This window comes from Setaria italica, chromosome III (genome assembly GCF_000263155.2).
Source record: "Setaria italica strain Yugu1 chromosome III, Setaria_italica_v2.0, whole genome shotgun sequence".
NCBI classification, from domain to species: Eukaryota; Viridiplantae; Streptophyta; class Magnoliopsida; order Poales; family Poaceae; genus Setaria; species Setaria italica.
Genome location: NC_028452.1, coordinates 49,484,713 through 49,495,693, shown reverse-complemented (window position 1 = coordinate 49,495,693; position 10,981 = coordinate 49,484,713). Strand labels below are relative to the sequence as shown.

Sequence of the window (10,981 nt, the reverse complement as noted above, 5' to 3'; positions counted from 1 at the left end):
AGGTCGTACAAGGTGATGGAAGGGAGGCTTGTCATCACCGAAGTTACAGATGAGGGCAGGCCGGTTGCTCCCGAGAAAGTCGCAAAGAAGTATGTTAGTCAAATCGGGGCAATCGTCCGGGACAACGTGCCTATCAGCATCAGAGAATGGAAGGGCAGAAGCGATAATCCGTACGCCCTTCCAGAGACAGAAAAGAATATGCTGTGGGAAGACGTGAAGAGGCATTTCACATTCCCCGAAGATTATAGCGAGAAGGATGTCAAAGCCTGGACACTTAAGAAGATGGCTACTCAATTCCAGACATTCAAGAAGATGCTGGACACCCACTACATCAAGAAGGGCAAAACTCCAGACTTCAATGCGTGGCCCAAGTTGAGGGACCACTGGGATGCATTTGTTGAATACAAGAGGAGTGAAGAAGGTGTGAAAAAGATCACGACCAACGTTGCAAATGCTAGTCAGAAGGGCTACCACCATCATTTGGGGCGAGGTGGGTATGGCTCAGCAATTCCCAAGTGGAGAAAGATGGAACAAGATCTGATCGAACGGGGAATCATACCTGCAACTATTGAATGGCCCGAACGATCAAAGAACTGGTACTACGCTCATGGAGGCTCCCTAAGCCAAGAGGATGGGACCCTGATTTTCAATGACAGAATACGTGAGAAGGCCGAACATCTCATGAAGAACATTGAAGATTCCAAGGCTGGGAGGTTGAGGGTGGACCGAGAAAATGATGAGCTCACATTGGCCCTCGGAAATCCAGAGCACCCAGGACGTTGCCGGGGCTTCGGGGTGGTTCCGTGGAAGTTCGCTTTCCGAGGCGACAGCGCCTCTTACAGAAGCCGGAAGCGAAGAAAGGAACAGATGGAGGAGAGCTGGTGGCAGATGCTAGAACAACGAATGGTGGATGAAATCAATCGGCGGGTGGCCGACGCAGTTGCGGAGTTGGCGCAATCTGGAGCACTGCCGAATCCTCACACCGCCAGCCCTTCTCAACGCCTCGGGAGCAGTTGTGCTTCTACAGGGGTCCCCGATGCGCAGACGCCCAGGTTACCCGTGGAGGAGCAACGGTTCCCCGTGGATGCCATCACGCAACGGACCTCATGTGAGCTGCATGCACCGGTCGGCAACCTCACTATTAAGGTATACTTATACAAAATATTTATGCAATCTTGTCAATTGATCCAGGCCTCGAGATCGGAGTTCAACTTGTTTACTTCTGCTATATGTACAGGTAGCGTACGGGAGTGCGTTACCAACGCTGGCAGGGCAGAGCAGTCATGGCATGGACATTCCAACTGGCTACGCCAGCGTCTGTGTCGAGCAAATAGTAGATGCCCAGTATGAAGGTCTAGAGCTCGACTTCCCGGGAGGCGACGGGGAAAAGACATTGGCAGATGCGCTTCATGGGATCATTCTATGGAAGAAACGCTACATCATTATTTCCCGCACGGAGCCATCTCCTCAGACCTCAAGACCGCTCCCCGTAGATCCCGAGCAGCGATCTTCTCCTCATACCTCGAGACCGGCATCTCCTGCTCCAGGACCGTCGCTTCCATCTATATCAAGGTCTCCATCTCCACCACATCCTGGTGCTGGGAGCGACGACGACAATAACAACACCCCTCCCCGATCACCGTCGCCGGCACCAAGAGCGGCCCCCTCGAAGGAACCTGCAGCACCACTCAAGAAGTCACGAGCACCGCCTCCCAAGCAAAGACAGCCTCGAAAGAAGAAAACAAAGGTCGACCCTGAAGTGGCTCGCAAGGAACGCTTTGAGGCAATGTCTCATGCGGAACAGTGGGCAGAAATCCAACGAGAGGCCAGTGAGTGGTTTAAGAAACAAGCCGAATTAAAAAAGGCAAGGGAGATGGAGCCACCGCCAGTAAGTCGGCGGGATTTAAACTTCTTTATCAGGATGGAGGAAGGAGCCAAGAAAAGGATACCACTCTTGACAAACTATGAACGGGCTCTAGTAAAGGCTGATGAAAAGGATAAAAGAAAAGGAAAATCATCCTCCAGCAGTTCAGTCCCCGACCTCAGCCATTTGTCAAAGAAAGATGCTCAACGGGTAAAAGCAATGCCCTTGGATCAACAAGCAAATATATTGAAGTTCATGGAAGAAACAGGTCTGGGACTTGATGAATGCATAGGGCAAGTCGAGACGCCAACTGCACCGCCCCCTGAGCCGAGATGGCCTTTTAAGCTAGGCAAGCCTCTAGTGAAGCCGGCAATGGTACGGAAGCTGTCAACAAAGATGTACGAATTCCATCAATGGTACATGACGGCATCCGCCAAATCGAGGGAGATGATCGGCATGAAGGTAAAACCGATAGATTTTCACGGTGAAGGGGAGAAAGTGCTGTGGCTAAACTTCGAGGATATATACGAAGTGTACCATCATGATGCCCTGGACGTCTCTCTGATCAGCGCTTGGATTCTGTAAGTGTCCGTTTATTATCTCTACATGTAAATTTTGGCGTGCGTCACCGTACTAACTTCATCTTCCATTTCATGTAGGATGCTAATTCAGACATGCCGCCGAGAGGCGTACCTACATGTAGGCTTCATGGATCCATCTGTAGTTAACCAACGACAGATACAATTAGCGCCGGAAAAAACCTTTGCCGAACTATACAATTTCCTACACAAACAAACATTCAAGGATTTCATACTACTTCCATACAACTTCAAGTAAGTGTGTGTATACCGTCTACTTTCGATGTCTTTTTCCTTATCTCTACATGTTAGTTAGCTCTAATATGCATGAACATTTTACGCACGCAGCTTCCACTGGATCCTTATTATAATTGAGCCTGAAAGAAGCCACGTCACTGTCTTTGATTCGTTACGGAAAGATCCGGTGGACTACCAAGAATTGCAAGACATGCTGGGATTGTAATAATTCTGGACCTTTATCTCTATGCAAAAATTTATTTCCTAAATTTTATCCCTGTTACACTATGTCATTCATTATTCTAATCCGCAGCGTATGGAAACAATTCATAAGGACACACAAAGGTCCATTCAAAGAAGATCTTACATGGAACACAGACTTCCCGGTACGTATGAAGTCTGCACATTTATTACATTGTATAACACGAATATTTCATAACTTATTTTTTTTCCGCACTGAAGTGCTTAAGACAGGAACCCGGGAATAACCTATGTGGCTACTACATCTGTGAGCACATGCACGGTTTTTTGGGACCCAAGGGACCGAATATGACGCCGCACAACTTAAAAGTACGTAAAATAAATATATTACTAGTTAATTATTTTCTAGCTCCTTATATGTATTTGTTCATGTAACATTCACAAATTTCCAAATTATAGATGTTAAATATTCAACAAGGACTCTTGAAGGAAGAAAGAGTAGCGGCAATATGTGAAGGTCTCATTGGATTCATAATGGACGAGGTGGTAAATCCAAGAGGAGAATTTTATTACGATGGACGACAATTAGACACTCCTCTCAGCAACACCACGACGGGCGGAAGATCGTAGATAGGAAGATACTTTGATTTATTTGTATATATGATCGATTTGTACTAATTAAGCTAGTTGAATTGTGTATATGAATTGTGTATAAGGATTGTGTATATATATAGTAGTTGTATAATTACAAATCCCATTCGTTTAAATACTAGTTGATTTAATTCATTCTAAAAAAATCTCAACTACAAGGTTAACAAATTAAAAGGGCCGCGGTACTACTATACGTATACGTGATGCATGCATGAAAAATTCAGACGTCACCAGTGCCATGCAAGCGCAATTTAGTCCCGGTTGGAATTGAGCCGGGACTAAAGGGGACCCCTTTAGTCCCGGTTGGGAAATCCAACCGGGACTAAAGACCCCCCCTTTTGTCCCGGTTGGTTTATCCCGGATGGATATCCGAGAGATATGACCCTTACCAACCGGGACTAATGCTCAGTTTTCTACCAGTGTAGACTGTTACGTACATGCTCTTGAGCGTAGTACTGTAGCAGTGTTCACCAAATAATTAATAGACAAGTAAATTAAATTTAGTGGATGAAGTTAATTTTGAGAACAGGTTCTTGTTCCTCGGCCAGTTCGATCGGTCGCTAGTCATCGCATCTACTGCTGCTGATGGGGTGCATGAGGTGTGCAAGCTAAGTGCTGTTTGTCTTGTCAACTGCACGTACTGCCATCAGACCAACTTCACAACAAAACTTGGGGCACGTACAGCACGTAACAAAATGGAGTGTACAACCTGCCCTGCTTCTTTCTGACGCGCGCAATGGAGACCGGACAACTCCTTGCATCGTCCAATTGGTATCACGGATGCCCCTGCAGTCATTTCAATTGGTATCACGGACAACTCCCAGCTGCCTGACTGCGATCTTTATGCCGAGTCCGCTTGGCCGCGGCCCAAAATTGATGACACGATGTGAGAGAAGGGACACTTAGCTGGCTTCCAGTACGCGTTGACAGGCGGGCTTGCGGTGGGGCGGGCGGGGAGCTTCCTATGATTTTATGATTTTTTGGGAAGAATGAAGAAGAAGAGAAGGGAGGGAGGGAAGGATGATGAAGGAGAGGAAACCCTCTTAAGGGGTGTTTGGTTCCCTTTGCTTATTTTTAAGCAAGTGTCACATCAATATTTAGATACTAATTAGGAGTATTAAACGTAGGTTATTTACAAAACCCATTACATAAGTATCCATCATTAGCAAATGTTTACTGTAGCAACACATTGTCAAATCATGGACTAATTAGGTTTAATAGATTCGTCTCGCTGTTTAGCCTCCACTTATGTAATGGATTTTGTAAATAGTCTACGTTTAATACTCCTAATTAGTATCTAAACATTGATGTGACACTTACTTAAAAATAAGCAAATGAACCAAACCAGATGTTAAGCTCAGCTTGGGGCGACATCCGCCACAAGTCCGTAACATACTCCCGAGTCTCGCCAACTCTGACGGCTAGCTCGACTCATCCGCCTCACAAAGGCGTGTAAACGCGATGCCTTGGCGCGCGGCTTCCGCCGAATGGCCGGCCGCGCGCGGGTGATCATGAGTCATGACATGAGCAGGCGAGAACGTAGAGGGCCCGCCCGGCACGACGACCCGTGGTTTCATGTTAAGAGGCCGCGCGCTGGGCACGCGTCCCCTCGGCTAGCTGGCCAGGTGGAGACGCGAGAACCAACAGTGGCTTGGCCGTACGGTGTGGAGAAAGGTCGTCGTCGAGAGATCGACCTCACGGCCAGCTAGCCAAAGAAAGGCGTCGTGCGCGCGCACATGCCCTCGACGGCCCGTCCGCGACCGCGCCACCAGGCCAGGGTGGTTTGGCTTCGCGAGGTAACACGACCGGATACACCCCGGCCTCCCGCAAAAACCCGCGCGTCGCTCCGTGTTTCGGTTTCGTCTCACGCTAAGAGGCCGACCGTGACATGCAGCAGCCCGGAGTCGGCAGGGCATGGGCACGAACTGCATGGCCTATCCTATCTTTGGTGGGGTTTTTTTCAAAAAAACTTGTGGACGTGTACGTGCGCCCGCACGTGATTAAGAAAAAGATTACATACAAGTGTTAACAAATATGCATGTAAAAAAATAAAAAGATATTAAAGTAAATCTAATTGTAAAAACATCAATATTTCTCGTCATCCATCATGCGGAAACCTACTTCACATTAACATAAAACTATCATTTAGAGTTGAAAAGGTGATACAAAATACACATTCTATTAATTCAAGAGTAAAAAGGAGTCCAGCCACTTGGAATATGCACAACTTGCTCTGGACAGCCCAGAGGAGAGAAATGCTTCGCCCACAACCTATATAAGTCAGTGTTGTGGGTCTTACCAGCTTGCCGAAGAAATCCTTGCGTCCAGGGTCCCCTCATGGCAGTATGGAAAGGGCCATGTTGACATTGATGTTGTCGCCCAAGATCTCCTATTCATTCTGCTCTGTTGGTTGCTGATCTTGTGCAGGATTAACTAACATCATGGCTTGATCTTCTTCAGCCTCTTGAACTGGAAGCTCCTGGACGTGGAGGTCTAGTTCATCTTGTTGAACTTCTTCTTCCTGATTCTCCTCCTGAACTGCTACGTCATCAACTTCTGGCCATGGGTATGCTTCAGGCATGACCTCATCGGAATTTGCATTCAGGTCAGGAAATGCTGGGTTGATGTTGAGGTTTAGGGCCCAGGAGGGTGAAAAGGAGCCAGCAGTTCATTGGGGCTCAGGAAGCCAAGGACTATAAAGTCATCCACAAAACCTCTAGGGGGAATGTCTTCATCCGTCAAAAGGTCACCCATCATGCTGTGTTGAATGATCTCACACTGAACTGTCTGGGATACTCCTTCGAGGTCATCTCCTTCAGATATTATTAGATAATGTGGAATATCCACCAAATCAGCAATTCTTACTTTGGTAATGACTCTGGAAAGTACATTGTCCCTCTGCCACAAGATGAGCCTTCCAAAGAACTTGATGGTGTCCTCAATCTCTGCTATTGAGCGATTATCCACTGGATATCCTATCAACATGAGCCAGCATTCTCTATTAAAAAATACCCTTCTAGCATTGGCCCCCCTGTTGTGATTCACAAACTCGAAACCTAGCCCTTCATGAAAGTGCGGACTATGGTGAACCAAAGCATCCCTATCCGAGGGTCAGCCCAGATGCACAAATGCCTGGCCTCCACCAAATGGGCATCACTGAACTTCCTGGACCACCAGACCATATTCATCTACCAGAAATTCCAAAATGCGGTGACAGAGTTCACCGAAGGGAATCTCACCAGGGGGAGATTGGAGACCGTGATGATGGTAAGGTCCTCGTTGCTGGGTCTTGTTCTTGGGGTAACCACGCGTGCAAACTGTTGCCGTCCCTGGATCAGGACCCTCTCGAACCTCGGGAGCATCATCGGGGAAGGATCCATGTTGAGGAGTACTGAATAACCGGTGTCTAATACCTTTCACAATTAATCAATATATACCTTTCATAAATAATACCTTCCAAATACATACTATAATCATAGCTAAATGGTTAGTACACTCACATGGAAAGTACAGTTTCATGAATAGCTCTGTTATCATCTCTTCCCTTTCCCTCACAGCCCATGTTGATATTATTTAATGCTGCATTTTTCTTCAAAAGAAGTTGTATAGATTTCCAGTAAACATAAATTAAGTACCAGAGGCCTTCATTCAAAAAATATAATATCTCATTTGCAATAGACTTTGTAACAGAATTGTGAAAGTTGGCAATAGGCCGATCAGATTGTCCTGTATGTCTAGTGGACGTGCACGTGCGCACACACATGATAAAAAAAGGATTGCTTACCATATATAATGTAATAATAAATAGTTACTATATTATTGAAACTGAAATAACATATAACTAACAATCTAAATTGAAATATTTATTAAAAATTAAACAAACTACGTTCATCGGTGGACACTCCCACAAGAATTTTAGATATGCGAAACTGAAACTTTGAAAAAAAACATTTGGACATTCCTAGTGACACGTCCCGTACTCCTCGCATACGGAACCCTCGTTGATTCCTTCGCCATTAGCTCTGTTCTTCCTCATATTACCACACATCCCGAAGAGCTTCCTCACGTTCCTTTGCAAGAACTTGAAATCATCCTCTTGACGGTAATAATTGACTTCAACCTTTCGATCCAGAGCTTGCAATTTATGCTTGATGCCGTCGATGGCGTCGAAGAGGTAGTGGATGTTGTTCCTGCAAGTGGTACAACACGTACGATCATGCTCCTCCAGTTCTGGTCCGTTATCTTCTAGATCTTTCTCTTTGCCCTTGTCTTGATGGCGTTCCTCTTCCGCCTTTCTTTTCTTCCAAAAAATAGCCCAATCTCAGTACGTGTTGGAATCTTCTTCTTCATCACCATCTGTAGCACCCCACAATTCGGGGTCCTATTGTCCTCCCAGTCGCTATCACCTCCATAGTCAGCCGGCGGGTACTCGAGCGTCTTCTCCACATAGCTCTTGCGCTTGATCCCGCGGACCATTGTTGAATGCCTTGTTGGTGTGACTACGTTCATTCTGCTCTGCATCGTCGATGCCTTGTCATCACTTGAGAAGATGATGAACTTGCGATCCGTGAGCTTTCCAGACGGTACCTTGCCTCCAACCCTGATGTGAGCATTGCGAGGGCCCCTTGGCGGAGATTTGGGACAAAGATCGCACCTCTTCACCTCCACCCAAACGGGGGCGGCGGCGGCGGCCACCAAAGGAGGCTGGGCCAATCGGCCTAGGAAGGGCAGCCTGATCGGCATCGCCTCCCCCTTGGTCTCGAGTTCGAATCCTGACAGGTGCAATTAAATAAAATAATTGCAACCCACTCCAATTTTCACATACAGCCTGAGGGAGCGTGCATTTGGGTTGAACTGGTTGGTGCATGCAACTTAATAGCTTTATCTTACTTTTGGGTGCTTTATGTTTATTGGTTCAAACATGAAGATGCAAATGTTTCAGTTAGAGCAAGGGCAATGTTAATGGACCAACTGCACCTTAAGGTGGGTCCCGGACAAAATCGGCAATAGTTGACGCCCGTGACACGATGTGTGAGTTTTAACGCAAGACCCACGCTACAATAAAAAAATAGCAACCTTCCCAACGTCCCTATCCTCTCCCATCGTCCCCTCCGTCTCTCACGCTCGTTCCCCTCCATCCGGAGCCAAATCCTCTGGATCCTCTCTCCACAACAAGACCCATAGCTATATTGTTTGCTGCAATCGGAGCTTCAACTATCGGATCGAGTTGCCCTCCTGCTGAATCGAGCGCCACTTTCTTCTCTCTGCTCGGTGGAGGAGATTCAGAGGAGGGAGCGAGTAGAGCAGAGACTGGTAGGGCCATGGGCGTGGGCATGGCCGAGCTGGGCACACGCCAGGCGCTCGCGAAGAGGTTTGCCCGGCCAACTCCGCGTGCCGCCTCATCTGCGCTTGGGTATCGTGGAGCTCGAAGGTCGCAAGCCCTTCCAAAGCTCGTGTCGTCGGGTAAGTCCTCGTCCCTGCATGGGCATCGAGTTCTTGGCCAGAACAGCTCTCCATTGAGCTTGCCATGGTGCAGGGGCAAACGCGGCAAGCTCCCGGTAGTGGCGCGAATACAACAACCGCGCACGAGATGGAGAGAGAGGGAGAGAAGAAGAGAGAGAAAATATTTTTTTTTATTGCTTATGTTTAGCCTTAAGCTTACGACTCACCTTAAGGAATCTTTTCCTATGGTGCAATCCCACAATGTATGTTGCTTTCAAACAGTGCTGCATTTATTGCCTAATGCTAACTTTTTGCAACATTGTGGCTGCCCTTAGAGGTGCATTGTTAGCTTGTGTTTTTAAGCCAGTTTCAGAGGTTATATCTATTGTTAAGCTTAATTGATGAATAGTTCGACACTCGGTGACTTTACTTGTCCATGAGGTTGATAAGACTTGCCTTTTGCTTGATATCCATAAGACCCTAACATTAGTTCTCACATTATTTTTATCTGCATCTCTGGAACATCCGAATATGCAATGGCAGAGAGTTACACAGACTCTATATGGACACTTAATTTTGACTGTTAACCTTTTCCTTCGTGGTTCACGCTCACATGCTAAAATGGCAGCTATATCTTGTACTATGTTCCTTCGATGATTGGCCCTAGCGAGTAGCGACACAACGTTGATGAATTTGCTAAGATGCCTTACATCATGGTCTGACTTTCATCATAGTGAAGCGGTACGCTAAACCATAACACATACCGATTGCTATGGATCATAGTAAAATATGTCTAAGAAAATGCTTTGCACCGCACTTGTAACTTGTGTATGCATAAAAAACATGTCCATTGCAAGTCACCGGTAACGGGTACTTTTTCAAATACACTGTAAATCACTGTATTCTGAAGAATATGCTAACTTTTATGCTTATTTGCATGGTGCAGGTATCATGAACTGAACCTGTTTGATAAGAACACCATAAGGAGGCCGTCTTGCGGCGTCCATTCTGAGGGAAATTTGAATTTGTTAATAGGCGACTAATCCATTGTAGCATTGTGACTCTGTTCCTCCCTGAAGAACAAGTGGATGTAGGAACGCTTGAAAGGACTTGTGATGAGATTTTTTTTCCCGATTGGTAGGGCTAATGCACTCTTCAAAATTAGGCTTCTGATTGAACTCCTGATGTAGCATGAGTACATGGAGTAATGGTGGACGTAGATTGAGTGTGCGGTCCAGAGACAGTAGTTCATAGCATGGAATGAAACCATCTATATGTGTTATTCGCGCCGATCTTGGTTCGTAGAGAGTAGAATGATGATTTCATTAATGATGAATGTATTGCAAAGTATAGTTACTAGCTAGTTGGTGTCTTGATGTGGCCTTTCTTGTAGTATCTTGAACCAACTTGCAAAGATGGTTTTCTTTTAATACTCAGGATGTTATTCCAAATCATTGGCAGTTTTCGGAGACGAGGCTGAATTCGCCCCCATTGAACATGCAGAAGTGCTTGACGCGCCGAGCATTGGTGATGTATTGCTGAATGAGGATTTCCTGTCTTGTATTGTCTGTGTTGTCCTGCATGAAAATTCTAATGACTGCTTTCCTTGATCTGTTACCTCTGGTATCTTGCAATCGCTGCATCTGTGTGTACCTGTACGCCATCCGGAGGAGTCTGGTTGTGTATGGGCGTTGCTGGTTGCGTCCTTGTAGGTGGATCGGTGGTGTTGTTTTGCTGATCTTCCAGGGAGAATCTAGTGGTAGTGTGTGGATGTCTGCCTTCACTGCGTGGAGGAGGACCTGGGCAACTGTCCAGGTCTTGTTGTTGAATCCTTGGTCCTTCATTCCTCGCTTTCCGGATGAACCAAAGGTTGGTGAAGAACCCTTTGTATTTCCTGCAGATTGCAATCATTTTGTGCGGGTGTCACCCATAACAAACCAGCACTGGATTAAACAATTGGGGTTCAGCGTGATAACATGGAATTATACTACATCGATTTTCTACTGCT

At 46.3% G+C, this 10,981-nt stretch overlaps 1 long non-coding RNA gene across 1 annotated transcript; it reads left to right on the top strand.

Moving 5' to 3' along the window:
- The first annotated feature begins 8,587 nt into the window (after positions 1-8,587).
- LOC101778632 lies at positions 8,588-10,427 on the top strand. The gene is made up of 2 exons (XR_214977.2): positions 8,588-8,994; positions 9,920-10,427. It is a non-coding gene; the product is annotated as an uncharacterized LOC101778632 (long non-coding RNA).
- The last annotated feature ends 554 nt before the right edge of the window (positions 10,428-10,981 follow it).